The 15373-nt window shown below is 43.0% G+C and overlaps 1 non-coding gene across 1 annotated transcript; it reads right to left on the bottom strand.

The window, feature by feature from the left end:
- Positions 1-14964: 14964 nt before the first annotated feature.
- On the bottom strand, positions 14965-15070 carry LOC148091187 (U6 spliceosomal RNA). Its single transcript, XR_015715971.1, has one exon. It is a non-coding gene; the product is annotated as a U6 spliceosomal RNA (small nuclear RNA).
- Positions 15071-15373: the final 303 nt, after the last annotated feature.

Genomic DNA, 15373 nt, shown 5'->3' with positions numbered 1-15373 from the left:
CTGAATGTCACCCTGAATTTGGACACCAAGTCCTGGCATTGCCATCTCCTGAGTGTTTCTTGACCCCTTTCCATCTTGAACACTCCTGAGCTGGAGTAGCAGGTGGCCTCTGCCGTTTGTCACCTGGATGGGAGCCACAGACTCTTTCTGGGGCTCCCCCCTCTCTTCTCCCACTCCTTTAACTCATCCCCTGCCCTGCCACAGATGGGATCCCTAAAACGCTAACCTAATCATGATGCTTTCTGCTCCCGTCAGACAGAGTGACCACCAAAGACTGCTGTTCTCTCTTCACCGTGTTGAGCTTTCGCAGGGAAGTGGCCGCCTTCAGAGGCAGGGGCCACATAGTACATATCCTGGGACCCCCACTGCATTTAGGTTAGGCTGAGCCATATGATTAGTTCTTGCCAGCTGAGTATGAGCAGGAGTGATGTTTGTGTCTTTTCTGGGCTGGAACAGTTAAGCACTTGTGAGCTTTCCTAGACAGGTTCTTTCCTCATTCACAGCAACCCTAGAAATTTCGTGCAAACACTATGGATTCACAGTGTTCATGGGTCTGGGTCCCTGAACCTTTCCCTGGAGGAAAGCCAGCCACCAGAAACACATAAGGAATTGGGCTGTAGCATAAATAACAAATACCTTTTTGTCGTATTAGTCTACTGTAAATTAAGGAATTATTCGGTCCATCATCTAGTGTTACCTTAACTATATTTTGATTAAATCATAAAATTTTCCTAGAAATAACTTCAAAACTGTTTAGAATTTTGCACGAGGCTTTTCATGACCTGGCCTCTGCCTACTTGCGTCGCAGTCTCCACGCGATACGCCTCAGGGTCCTGCCCGTGCCAGCTCCCCCCGTGACCGGAGTGGGCCCCCTTCTTGCCTCCACGCCTTTGCTCCCGGGCTTCTCGCGCCTGGGGTGGCCTTGCATTCTTCTGCTTGTCAGCTCCTCATTTCCCCACAGCTTCGCTCAGACACCCTCTCTCCTGAGAAGCCCTCCCGTGCTGTTTCTGCCCTGCGGCTTCTGCCCTCCGTCTCCTCTCATGTATCAAACTGGGTAAGATGCCTTTTAGTTTGTTCACAACATTTATTACGTTTAAACATTTGCGTGTGTCTCTGCCCTTATAACTGACATACGATCTTCGCCTGTCTCTCAAATATCTCAGCACCTAGCACAGTGCCAGGCCACTGCAGTGGGCATTCCTGCTGCTTTACAAGACGGGCTGGAGACCCTCCTCCACGACGGCCTCGCTCGGAGTTCCCGAAGCTGCTGGGCCTCCTGCCCCCCTGTCCCCCTGCGTGCACTTGCCGCCAACTGTGATGAGCTAGTGTGTCAGGCTGGGGGGCCATTGTGCTGAACACAGAGTCTACCTCGCTGAGGCTGAGACAAGGAACTAGGGGAGGGTCATGTGAACCCCATGAGTGGTTGGCTGCAGTTGTGTGGTGGTTGTGGACTATGGCGAAGCGTCTCTGGCCAAGGGTGCCATCGAGGAGTGCTTCAAATGTGGGAAATGGACAAAGAAGCTTGGCTTTTGTTTCTAAAAAAAGAAAAAGAACACAAGATGTTATGGTCCCTTTCCTTTGCCACCCCTAATGCTGGCTTCTGCGTAGGGCTGGCTCCCTTCACAATTGTAGAAGAAACAGAAAGAGCTCATTCCCCCATCTTAAAGTAGAATTCTCCCCTTCCATCAGTGGTCCTGGGTGCGCTCTGGAGAAACAGCCGGTGCCGGGAGAATGCCCCACTCTGGGTGGTTTTAGTCCAGGTCACTCCACCAATCTGATGAGTTACTGATCCATCAGTGGCTTTGGTCAATCCATACTTATCTCATTCTTGCCACTGGGATTATTTCCTAAAGCACCACTGAGGTTCCAGGATTGAGGGGGAGTGGAAAGCATGTTGGGGGATCAGCACAACGTCCACTGTGCTGTTCAAAATCATTCAGCTAAAGGACAAGGGAGGGGAGAAGGGGAAGGAAAACCAAGCTTGGTTGAGTAGTTTTTTGGCACCATGAACCATAGACTCAGTACTGCAATCAGAACATGCGGCCTAACATTTAATTGATAAGGAGACACCACCTTTTGTTTGATTCTTGGCTAAACAGCAAGCAGAAAGAGTGAAAAGAGCAGAATCATTTCAGCTGCGCTTCCTCTCCTTCCCTCTTCCCCCCCTCCTCCTTTCCTCCTGCTCTTCCCCTCCTCTCCCTCTCCCTACCCCAGTTTCTTTCTAGGACTGATCAGTTGTTTGGAACAACATCAAGATGCTGCTTAGTCACTACCATGTGCCTCCCAGCCCACTTTAGACAGTGAGTCTCTGCTGGCCCCCAGGGAGTTTAGGAAAGTGAGCCAGTAATTCCAAACATACAGAATAAATTAAATGTGTTAAGGAATTAAAATAGGTATGCCTTGGTTTTGCAGAAGTGGTAAATTATGTTTTAAGGTAGAAGTTCAAGGCTACTTGCTTGGAAATGATCTTGAAAATTAGACCGGACTAAAGGAAGGCTTTTAAAGCAAGAGGAAGGAAGACTTTGGTACTTGAGGGGGAGGTGGTGCAGGAAGGCTATTAACAAATAGATCTTATTTTAACCTGAAATGTTATACAGGGTGTGCTGCATAATTCAGTTTACAATGATGTTCAGATAAGAGTTATTTAAATTACCCTTGAGAAATTCAGATGAAATGTTTTGATAAGAGACAAAGAGAGCGAGATGAATAGATAGCTATGAGTGAAACTTCCAAAAGGGACATTGTCATGTCATTTGCGTGTCAGGAAAATAATGGTTGATTGTGGCTTCCAAGTTTAGGTTTTAGTTTGACTCATCTGCAAGTCTTCTGCAGATTTGGTGAGTCTGATGTTCTCAGTAGACTTCAGCTTTCTCCCTGGGGTGGCATTTGCAATGCATCGGGGAAGATTCCAGAGACGTTCCCGGGAGGGATCTTGGTCGCCCTGTCAGGCACCTGCAGGGCGTGGCGCGGCACCCTCCCCGCCCAGCCCAGGGGTTCCTGCTAGGACTCCGCAATGGTGGGGCTCATTCGAAGGCATGTCTAGGAGGCAATGGAGCTACAGCCCCCCTGCTACCCCTCTCCAATAGGTAGGGGTGGTGGGCTGGGGCAATCCCGCCACTTTATTAAAGAGCTGAGGACGCAGGGTACCCAGGGAACGATGTCCTTGCTCTCCCTCCCAGGCCCCACTCCTGATCCCCTGTCCTAATTCAGGTTCAGACAAAAGAGTTTCTCCTTCTACAAACAGCAGAGGAAATTCATCTCCCCATTTTTTAATCCTTGCCCAAGCTGAGTTGGGTGCTTCACTAAGTGTTCATATCACAAGATCAACTTGTTCCTTTTTCACTATTCAGATTTCCCTCTTGTTTAGTTCTTTGTTTACTACACCAATAATTCATAAATACCTTCCTGTTACAGGACATTTCAAATAAAGAGATTTCAAAGCTCCCTTGGCCCGCCCACTGCCACCTCTCATTATTACCAGTTTGGCGGAGGGCCTTCCTTACCGTCTGCTGGTCAGTTCCAGGCACATGGAAGGACAGGCGGGCATGGATGGCTTTGCTTCATGGCTATTAAATAATTAGAATGGTTACTTATAAATTACTCTGCTACATGCTTGGGGATCCTTCTGCAAGCAAAAGTGTGGGCCTATTTTATTCTTTGTAAATGCAGCAAAACATTTAATAGTATATGAAATATTCACCTTATCGTAAATGTATGTTTTTTTCAATTTTTTCCTATAATGAACAAGACTGGGGGGGAAAAGTCCGTCTACCTCTCTGTGAACCTGGCGTTTCCTTAGAATGATACTTATAACTAAATGTTAGTATGTCTACTAGGAGCTTTTGTAGATAACCTTGGTCAGGTGGAGGACGTTCCCTTCCCTGTCTAGTTTGCTGAGAAATTTTATCCTCAAGGGACATTTGCTTTAGAGTGTTGGCAAAGTGACAGGAAAGAAGACGTCCAGAGGAAACGAGGGAGACAGTGGCGCCTCTGCCTGGGAGACAGCACTGCGGGGAGACGGAGAGGACGTGCACAGGCCCTCGGGCCGGGCCAGGCTGCGGCCAGGGACAGCGAGGACAGGGAACATCAGGGCGGAGAGGCTGAAGACAAGAGCAGTGAGAGGTGAGGTCAGAGGGTGGCGCGGGGCAAGATCAGATACAGTTTTGGATGCATTTTTAAGACTCTGGCTACTACTAGGGAGAGAGAACCACCCGAGCCAAGGACTGACGTCACCCGATTTGCTCTTCAGAAGCCCCCTTCGGCTGCGACGTGGACAATAGACCACGGGAGAGGAGGGCAGCTCGGCAGGCCGCCGCTGGCTGTCGCTTCCCCCCACAGTGCTCTGGCCCAAAGGCGCCTGGAGCGCGGTTCACAGCAACAGAGCGTGAGGGCGGGTATCCCGCGTGCAGAAAAGGCTCGGTTGGCTTCTGGATTGGACGTGGGTTTGCGAGAACAGGAGGGGTCCAGGCTGCAAACTGCAGAGCAGAGGTGCCGAGTGCGAGGGAGCGGGAGTTATGCGGGCCGCAGGCCGAGCCTCTCCCCCCGCAGGCCCTGCTTGGGAGCGTCGCGGGGCTGGCTCAGCTCCCCTGCCGGCCCCGCAGGCATCGCGGACACCTGCCCGCTCTCACCAATAACCCGACAGCCGTGCGGTGACGGTCAGAGGGAAGGGGCTGAGGGGCTGGGTGGGCGTGGGCAAAGGGGGGCATGGGGGCACATGTAAGAGTGTCAACAAAAAACAGAGGCAAATAAACAGATAAATAAATAAATGGGCCAATAGGGGTTAAGTGACTTATTAAGGCTACACAGCAAAAAACAGAGCCAGGGCATAAACCCAAGCCCTTCCCATTCACTAGGTTTATCATTTAAAAATTTTAAAATCCCATCTGTTTGCAGCTGCGCCCACACTCATTGTAAACGTCATCTAATTCTTTCTTTTATCTTTTATCCTCAGTTAGACTTCCTAAAGACTTACCTATTTTGTTGGTATTTTCAAAGAACCAGACGGCAATTTTATGAAGCAGCTGTTCTGTTTTTGTTTTCTGCTTTATTAATTTCTGCTTTTATCTTTATTAATTCCTTTTGTCTTCTTTTTGGGGTTATTTGGTTTCTATTTTTTGTCAACATTGTGAAATGAAGAATGATGCTGAATGGGACATGAAAGGATTGTGAAAAGTAGGGGTATAATTTTAGCCTAGGTGAAGGAGTTGCAAATTTAAGCATCTCCAAGTGTTGTTGTTTTTTAGAAAATTAAGCTTGCTAAAATTTAAATGATGTTACAGTTTAAACATGATATAAAGTGGTTGTAGAGAAGTTGGTTGCTAAAAGTGGAAAAAGTAAAAATGATAGGAAAACAAGATTAAATTAGAACTTAGTAAAATTAGTTAAAATTGAACATCAACATGAATTCATGCTCTTTTAGAGGAGAATTACCTTTTTTGTCTGGATCACCAAGGAGGTCTAAGAGGAGTATCTTTCCCCAGTTCTTGTATATGGATGGGCTGGGGGTGGGGGTCAGAATTTTGCCACCCCAAAATGTGCCATTTTTGGATATTAACTATTTTAAGCTGGTTATTTTTAAGAAAAGAAAAAATAAAGACTCAGGAAGAATTTTGACCTTCCCTTTACTAAAAGAATTTAGATAGAGGACCTGCTCCAGGAAGCGGGCCATCATCATAGATAATTAGGGTTTAATATGAACAAGGTGTGCTTTGACCAAAGCCCTCTCCGTGTCCCATTGTTAAAGATGGCCCAGAAAACATTTATTTACCAAACATTTGGGTTTCCATCTCCACGAGAACCGCCTTCCTTCCCTTTGAAGTCCCAAACCACAACCTTCCTTTCTCTTTAGCTCCCCCCAACATGTCTTCAAACCCCATATTCTTATGGAACTCCTGTATGTACATACATAATACATTTCATTATTTTTCCATGTTAATCAGTCTCATGTCAGTTTGATTATTAGACCAGCCAGAAGAATTAAGATGAAAAAGAGGGAAAAATTTCCCTCCCCCACATGTGGAACACTCATAGACATATACTAGGATCCATGTTGGCCATTAATTCCAGTGAGGAATAACCAAGGCTCCCTGGAAAGTAATTGAGTCCATGTTTTGGTGCAGAGAAAATCAGGGTGGGGCTGGAACATCAAGGATGGCACAGAGCTGAAAATGACAGAGGGGCCAGCTTACACCCTCCCCTTCCACCCATCCCCTACTCAAGTTATGACCATTGAGAGATCACAGTGAAGGCAATAATTGGGGCTGGTTGATACAAGTTAGGTCTCTGGGAGCCATGAGAACTTTATGTGCTCAAGAGAAGAGATTATATGAGTGTGCCATGCATGATTTTCCATAAAGTTTACAGAAAACAATGTCTTTTAAACAATGAAGCTATGCGAATATTGCTTTCAAAATTGGTTCAATAGCTGATCTGGGAATCTGAGGTGTACATTTCAGGTTTGCCACAGGAGATTATGTAATGGTTACTGTGGTGGTTAATTTTATGTGTCATTGGGAGTGGACTAAGGGATGTCCACATAGCAGGTAAAACGTTATTTCTGGGGATACCTATGAGGGTGTTTCTGGAAGAGAAGAGCATTTGAGTAAAAAAGATCCCGGCTCAGCAGTGTGGGCGGCATTATCCAGTCCTTGAGACCCTGAAGAGAACAAAAATGTGAAGGAAGGGCGAATTTCCTCTCCTTGACCTGCCTTGGATACTGGGCTTTTGGGCTCCAAGAGTTACTCCAGCACAGCAGTCCCCTTGTTCCAGGTCTTCGGACTCTGAATCACACCATGGGCTTTCCTGGCTCCCCAGCTGGAAGGTGGCAAATTCTGGAAGTTCTCATCCTCCAAAGCTGCCCCGAGCGAATTCCTGTAAGAAATCTCTCTCTCTAGATAGATAGGTAGGTTGATGATAGATGATGATAGACGGATAGATAGATAGATAGATAGATAGATAGATAGATAGATAGATGATAAATAGATAGATAGATAATAGATAGATAATAGATCTATTGGTTCTGTTTCCCTGGAGAACACTGACTATGGCAGTTAAAAAATGGGTTAGGTTTCAGGGCTTGGACTTTTCACCTTAGATCTTGTAATATTAGAAGACTCATTAAGTTTCAAGGGATGGAAAATTGAATGTGGATGGTCTCAAAGATCCCCAAAAAGGAAAAGGGAAGGTTTTGAGTGCCTGGAAAAGCCCATGCAAACTCAAAGTCTAAGAAGTACCTTCTAATTTTAAGGAGACGTCATTTGAGGAAAAGACAGTACCTTCGAAACTGATGGGGAAGTCCCAGATGAAGAGTGTGCATTAAATATCCTCTTTAATTGACAGGTGTCGCTCTGTTTACAGAACAGGGTCCAACTTAACAAGTGAAGCTCAAGTCTTAGAGGATACCTCAGGATTCAGCCCAATCCCAGCTTTTTAACCCATAACCCAAATCCACGAAATCTCAGCTTCTGTGACGTGATAACTCTGTTCCTCTCATTTATTTTATTATTTAGGTGTACAAAATAATTTCATATTTGTGTATGTTTCAAAATGATCATTTAACTGAATAAATAAGAATATTTAAATAGGAATGATTAAACCCAATGTGAGATTAGATTCAAGTGTAGCATGGCCTTTCATCATGTTATACTTCTTGGTGTATACTTTGATTTTAAATGTTAGAAATGCCTAACCCCTAAGACCATTTAATTTACTAAACTGAACATTTTGAATATTTAAACTTAAAAGGGTTAAAAGCCTGATAGGCATGTAAACTTGCTAAAAGTTTAGTGTGCTTGACAAAATCTGTTATTAAAATTATGATTATTATGATTATAATTTAAAACACTTGAAGATCTTTAATTCATCAAGCTAATAAATATCATGAATTATTTAAGGAAACATTTATCAGATTTAAAGGTCGATAAACCAAAAATTGAGTAGGTGGGTATTTTAAGTGTTGAGGCAATTACTGGATTCATAAACAAAATTTGATCTCTGTGTTCAAACGTTTAAGAAAAAACTATGCTCTTAGATCTGCAGCTTAAAAAAAGTGGGCTTTGATGAAAACTCAGCTATGACAACTATTAGTATTTCTAATTGTGCACACACACACACACACACCCTTTATTTAAAATTTACTTTGTTTAGTTTTTGAGTTGAATCCTTAACTTATTGTGGTCTTATTGTCTTTTAAAATAATTCATCTGAGGCTGTACAGCTTCCCTTGAGCACTGCTTTGGCCATGCCCCACGCCTTGTTGAGCTAAGTGGTGCTGTCTGTCAGTTATTTCAAAATTGCTTGTCCTATCAGTTTTGATTTTTCGGTTCTTTAAAGTGGCCATGCCCTTTCACCAAACAGTCTTTGCACATTCTGTCCTCTCCTTTCAGAATCTCCTCTGCGTAACCCTGCCCCTTCTTTAGCTGCCTAATTCCCACCTGCCTGCCCATTCTTGACTCAAGAAGGCCTTCCTCTCGGAGGATTCCCAGCCCAGGGCAAGGGCACAAACGAAAACAAATGCACAGAATCAAAACTGTTAAGCAACCAGAAGTCCATTTCAATATAACTCAAACTCATGATCTTTACTCAGCAAGCGTGACTCATGACATAACTGAAATGCAGCTTTGTCTCTTACGGTCCCTGTAGATTCTGTTCAGTGAGTGCGTTGCTCTTTCTCGCCCCGGCCTGTCGGATGAAAACTCTGGCATTCGTGACCCTGCTCATGCCCAGGTAATAGAAAGTCCCACAGAGATCATTCTAAGGCCCCATTCAGCTTCTCTGCAGAATTAGAATGTACATTCCTAGGCAAAATTGAACCTTAAACTTAGCTTAGGAGGTCTTCTTCCTGCGCACCTTACCCAGGCTGGACTCCTGCAACGGAGACAAGGCTTCCTTGGTCCCTCCCTCTCTCCTCTCTCTCTTTCTCTCTTTCTCTCTCTCTCTTTCTGTTTCTCCCTCCCTCCCCTCGCCTCCTCCAACTAGACTAGTGGCTTCAGTGCCAATGGGCTGGCACATAGGGACGGTGAAGGAAACTGGTAATGTGACATCTCACATTCTTCTCACCTGACCGATGTTCAGCGATGCCTCTTGCTCTTGTGGGGACTTTGCTGAGCCCTTCAGAGCTCCCTGCTGTGTTGCTCTTTCTTAATTTCCTTTGACCTGGGTCAACTCATACCTGTTCAAGGTGGCTGCTTGGCACCATTTTCCTAGATCCTGGCATCCAGCCTTAGCTTCTTCCTGCAGAGGTCCTCTTGAAAACAGCAGCGCAAATCCCTCTGGGGTGCCCCATGTGGCTACACGTTTCTGGCTCTGCCCCTGGAGGAGTCGCTCATTGCTTTCCTTGCCTTCTGGACACGCAGGGGGAGGCCAGGCTGCCCCACAGCCTGCTGTAACTGTCTTCAGTGTGAGCCAGACGCTTAGCCTTGTCTCTCACTTTGAAGACCACACTTTAAGGCTCTGTGCACGATCTTCCTGAAGGCTCCCACTGTAGGCTTGGGCTTGGGAGGTGGAAACATCCCTATTTCTCTCCTTGCATGTCCCAGAGCAGCAACGCCTCTGTACATAGAAATTGTTCCCCATCCTGCTTCCTGGTTTTTCTTATATTGATATTAACTCTCTGAAGTCCTTGAAGTGGGTAAGGAGTTTCCAGGGTTTTGGAATAGTTTCTCAGCCATTATCTTGAAAATCTGCATATGATGATGTGTTAATGGAGGTCACACAACAAACGTAATAAGTGGGTCCAAGTACACAGTAGCTTAACCCAGCAGACGTCTGCTCCTTGCTCACTTGTGGTCCTGCGCCGGGAGCTGGTCCTGGACAGAGGAGGGGGCTGGTTCTGTGAGGTGGGTGCGCCGCTCTGTGCGGTCACTCAGCGACCGCCTTAGGACGAGCCACGCTATCTATGTAGAAGAACAAAAAAACAAGGAGGAATATGGGGCAACGTTTTTATGGCAAGGTCTGGAAGTGGCCGGGATCACTGCTTCCCATGTGACATTGTCAGAACTCAGCCACATGCCACATCTAGCTGCAAGGGAGGCTGGGAAATGCAGTCTAGCCGCGAGCCTCTGGAGGACACAGATTTGAGTAAACAGCAGTCTCCGCCACAGGCAATTTCACATTTTATATTGGAATTTCAACTTTCAAGAAAATTTGAGTGACTACAAAACTATACTTTTGACACATTATACTTGCATATCTCATATTATACTTGCATTTGTTAATTGCAAAAGGAATCAAATAAGCAACTACAATTCTCCTGGAAATCCCAGTTGTTCCTAAATGCCTGCTTCACATACTCGGCAGGTCCTCGCCTCTTTCCTCAGAACAATCCCACATCTCAGCAGCTTTGGCCCAACCTCCTTTGGTCCTTTCCTCTTTCCTCCCTGCGGCCCAAACAGCTCCTGAGGCAGTGGGAGAGCCTTCCTCAGAGGACGGGCGTGGGGAGGGATTGGAGCAGCTAGGCTAGAATCCTCCCCCATGGCCTGAGAGAGAGAGGGCTGAAAGTGCTCACACAGTACTAATTTTATAATATCACGCTTGAATCATAGTTTTCAGAGATAACAACTATGAATTTTTTGTGTATATCCTTCTGTCTTTTTCTATAAAATTACCTATCATTTGTCTATCTATCTTCTATCTTTTATTTATTTAGATGGCAACAGGTATTGTATTTATTATATATTAAGAAATATACTGCCCAGCCGGGTGTGGCTCAGAGGTTGGGCTTCGACCTAGGATCCAGGAGATCGGGGTTCGATTCCCGGTCAGGGCACATGCCCGGGTTGGGGGCTCGATCCCCGGTTGGGGGAGCGCAGGAGGCAGCCAATCAATGACTCTCTCATCACTGATGTTTCTATCTCTCTCTCCCTCTCCTTTCCCCTCTCTGAAGTCAATAAAGATATATTTTTAAAAAGTATTAAAATATATACATTGAATATTATTCTAAAATAGCATCTAAAATGGTTGCATTGTCTTCATTTGTTGGACTATTCGGTCATCATCCCAGTTTTCAGTCAGCTTTAGTGTTACTAACAGCTCAAGGCTAAGCATTCCTGCATATTCATTCATATATTTGTTCACTGTTTTTATTTAATTAATTAATTTATTTTCTTAAATTTATTGGGGTGACAATGTGTTCATTGTTTTTAATTTAAGAAATATTGGCTTATGTTTCCATCATTATAGCATGAGTGCTTGTGCACATATTTTGATTATTTCTATAGGATTAAATTCTAGAAGTTAAATCTCTATTGTAAGATTTGAAAGTTTAAAACCAGTTTTTATTATAGACTTAAGAATGTATAACAATTTGTACTTAACTTGATCAGAAGTAAATATAAATACCTGTTGCAATCATGTCAACACTGGATACTCTCTTTCTTTTTGATTATTACCAATTTCATAGACTACAAATGATGTATCATTGTGTATTGACATGCATTTTAATTAATAATGAGACTGAGTGTCTAATTTGTTAATAGCCTACCTGTGCAGTGTGAGTGTGAGGAGTGTGTGTATGAAATGTCTCTTTTTATCTTTGCTCATATTTCCACTGGAGAATTTTATCTTGTCATTTTATTTTTAAAATCTCTTTATAATTTGGAAACATTAGGCTTTTATCAGGCATGTGTATTGCAGTTTTTCCCAAAAACAATATTATTTGCCTTGTAACCTTATTTATGATAATTTATTACATGCAGAGATTTTCTTTTTAAATTTTATGCATAAGATAACAACCTCATTCCCTCCAAGAACAGCTATCCCCAAGTCAAGGTTATATAAAAAATTATCCATGTTTTCTTCTTTAATTTCTATTTTCTTGATTTTAATTTTTAGTATTTAAGCCAATTGAATTTTATTTGAATTGTGGGTATGGGGAAGAAATTTAACTTTATTACTTCCTAAGTGCTTAGTTTTTGTCACATCATTTATTAAATAATCTATCGCTTCCCATGGATTTACAATGATGAATGTTTAGTTTTAAATTCCAATAGGCGACACTTCCTAACACATTTTATGAGACAACACAACCCTGGTACCAAAACCTGACAAGGATAACACACAGAAAAGAAAACTACAGACCAATATCTCTGATGAATACAGATGTAAAAATCCTAAACAAAATACTAGTAAATCAAATGTAACACTACATTAAAAAAATAATACCTCACGCTCAAATAGGGTTCATTCCAGAGGTACAAGGATGGTTCGACACACACAAATCAATCAAGGAAATACACCACATAAACAAAACAAGGATACAAATTATATGAGCTTATCAATAGATGCAGAAAAAATATTTGAGAAGATATAACATTCATTTCTGATTAAAACACTCAAGAATATGGGTATAGAAGGAAAGTACCTGAGCCTAGCAGAGGCCATATATGACAAGCCCTCAGCCAGTATACTCAATGGTGAAACACTGAAAGCTTTTCCTCTAAGATCAGGAGCAAGACAAGGATGCCCACTCTCACCACTGTTCTTCAACATAGTCCTGGAAGTGTAGCCACAGCAGTCAGGCAAGAGAAAGGAATAAAAAGCATCCAAATAGGGAAGGGAGAAATAAGAGTGTCATTCTTTGTGGACGACATGATTCTGTACATAGAAATCCCTAAAGACTCCACAAAAAACTATTAGAAACAAGAAACAAATACAGTAAAGTTGCAGGATACAAAATCAATGTACCAAAATCCACTGCTTTCCTACATACTAGAAATGAAACTTCAGAAAAAGAAATGAAAAACCAAACAAAAACACAATTCTTTTTGCAATTGCAACAAAAAGAATAAAATAACCTAGGAATAAACTTAACACAGTATGCGAAGGACCCATATACTGAGAACTACAAAGCATTATGAAAAGAGCTTGACGCTCTGGCCGGTAGCCCTGTTGGTCAGTGTCATCCCAAAGGCCAAGGCTCCAGGGGTTTGAGCCCAGGTCAGGGGACATGCAGGCATCAGCTGATGTATGCATGAGTGGGTGGAACACAAATCCATGTTGCTCTCTCCCTCCCCTTCACCCCCCGTACAAGTCGGATGCAATCCCCATCAAAATCCCAATGTCATTTTTTAAAGAAATAGAAAAAAAATAATCAAATTTGTATGAAACACAAAAGATCCTGAGTAATCAAGGCAGTCCTGAGAAACAAGAATGAAACTGGAGGTACCACACTAGCTGACTTCAAATTACACCACAAAACTATGACAATCAGATCAGCATGATATTGTCAGGGAAAAACAGAGGCACAGACCAGTAGAAAAGAACTGAGCGCTCGGAAATAAAACCACACGTATGTGGGCAAATAATTTTTGACAAAGGAGCCAGAATTACACAATGGAGAAAAGAAAGCCTCTTCAGTAAATGGTGCTGGGAAAACTGGAAAGCCACGTGCGAAAGAATAAAACTAGATTGCAGTGTGTTCCCATGTACAAAATTAATTCAAAATGGGTCAAAGACCCAAATATAGGATCTGAAGCAATAAATTGCATAGAAGAAAACATAGGTACTAAACTTATAGAGCTTGGTCTTAGAGAACATTTTATGGATTTGACCCCAAAGGCAAGGGAAGTGAAGGCAAAAGTAAATGAGTGGGACCAGATCAAACTAGAAAGCTCCTGCACAGTAAAAGAAACCACCAACAGAACAAAGAGGCGACCGACCAAATGGGAGATGGGATTTGCAAGCAACAGCTCCAACAAGGGGTTTATATCCAGAATATATAAAGAACTCATAGTACTCAATGCCAAGCAAACCAACAAAAATCCAATTAAAAAATGGGCAGAGGACCTGAGCAGACACTTCTCTCAAGAAAACATACAAACGGCCAACAGATACATGAAAAGATGCTCAACTTCCCTAGCTCTTAGGACAATGCAAGTCAAAACTGCAATGCGAGGCCACCTCGCGCCTGTTAGAGTGGCTGTATTATCAGCAAGACAGGTAATAACAGGTGTCGGAGAGGCTGTGGAGGAGAAGGAACCTCATTCACTGCTGGGGGAATGCAGACTGGCACAGCCACTAAGGAAAACAGTGTGGAGGTTCCTCAAAACATTAAGAATAGAATTACCATATGACCCAGCAATCCCTCCCCGGGGTACCTACCTGAAAAACTAAAACACATGTATTCACAAAGATATATTCACCCCTAAGCTCATTGCAGCATTAGTCACAGCGGCCAAAACACGGAGACAACTACAGTGTCCTTCCAGAGAGTCCTGGATGGACAAGATGAGGGACATGCATGCTGTGGAAGGCTGTTTGCAGCAACATGGAGAGCCTTGAGAATATCATGCTAAGCAAAATAAGTCAGTCAGAAAAGCTGAGAACCGTATGGTTTCACTCATATGTGGGATATAAAAGTGGAACTCATGGACACAGAGCAGCATGGTGGTTACCAGAGGAAAGGGGGTAGTAAAGGGTAAAGGGGGGAAATAAGTAAGTAAGTAAATTCCAATACATACTTGATTCTTTTGTTCTGTTATGTTAATATTTGTCTATTTTGCTTCTAGACACTGTTTGTGACATGTAAACATCCCTTTCTTACTCTACTTAAAAAATCAGCTATTCTCATATATTTAGTCTTTTAATATACATTAGTATCATTTTTTCCAATTTCAAAATAATCTATTGAGGTTGCCTACTACTTAGTGATAACTGACATTGCAATAATAGTGAAGTTTACTTTAAAAATTTTTTTTACAGCTTTATTGAGGTGTAACTGATATATAACGAAGTTCACATTTTTAATGTGTCCGATCTGACGAGTTTGGACATACGCAGCACAATCAGGTGATAGACATACCCACACCTTCCAAATTCCCTGGTGTCCCTTTGGATTGTTTTGTTTTGCTTTGTATTTTTTAGTCAGAGCGCTTACCATGAAATCTACCCTCTTAAATTTTGAGGTGCATAAGATTGTATAGTTAGTACTGTGCAGGCACTGTGTTCTGCAGCAGATCTCTAGAAAGGAAGAAATAGGGATGCTTCGCACCTCTGCGTGTGAGCCCTGCGCAGGGGCCCTGCTGACCTTCTCCGTATTGTCCCAGGTTTAGTACAGGTGCCGCCCAAGCGGGACAGTGAGGTTTACTTTTAAGTACACAGCATGTTTCTATCTTTCTATTTAAAAGTCTATCCCAGTAAAACCATGCCATTTCTTAAAATTTATTTCTAGGTATTCATTTTTTTAAATTGACAAACTATATTTTTAAAGTATAATAAACTGTATTCTGTACCTAGTCATTGTTGGTATGTGGTAACAGTATTACATTTTGCACAGTGTTCTACCATTGACAACTCACCGCATTTCTAGTTTGAATAAATGTTAGTGTCCTCTCTCAGACTTTCTGGGTGCCTACCGTCCACAAATAGGATGGGATAG

Source organism: Miniopterus natalensis, chromosome 17, assembly GCF_054644295.1.
Source record: "Miniopterus natalensis isolate mMinNat1 chromosome 17, mMinNat1.hap1, whole genome shotgun sequence".
Taxonomy (NCBI): Eukaryota; Metazoa; Chordata; class Mammalia; order Chiroptera; family Miniopteridae; genus Miniopterus; species Miniopterus natalensis.
Note: the sequence above shows the minus strand (reverse complement) of the source record. Positions and strands in the feature narration are given on the sequence as shown.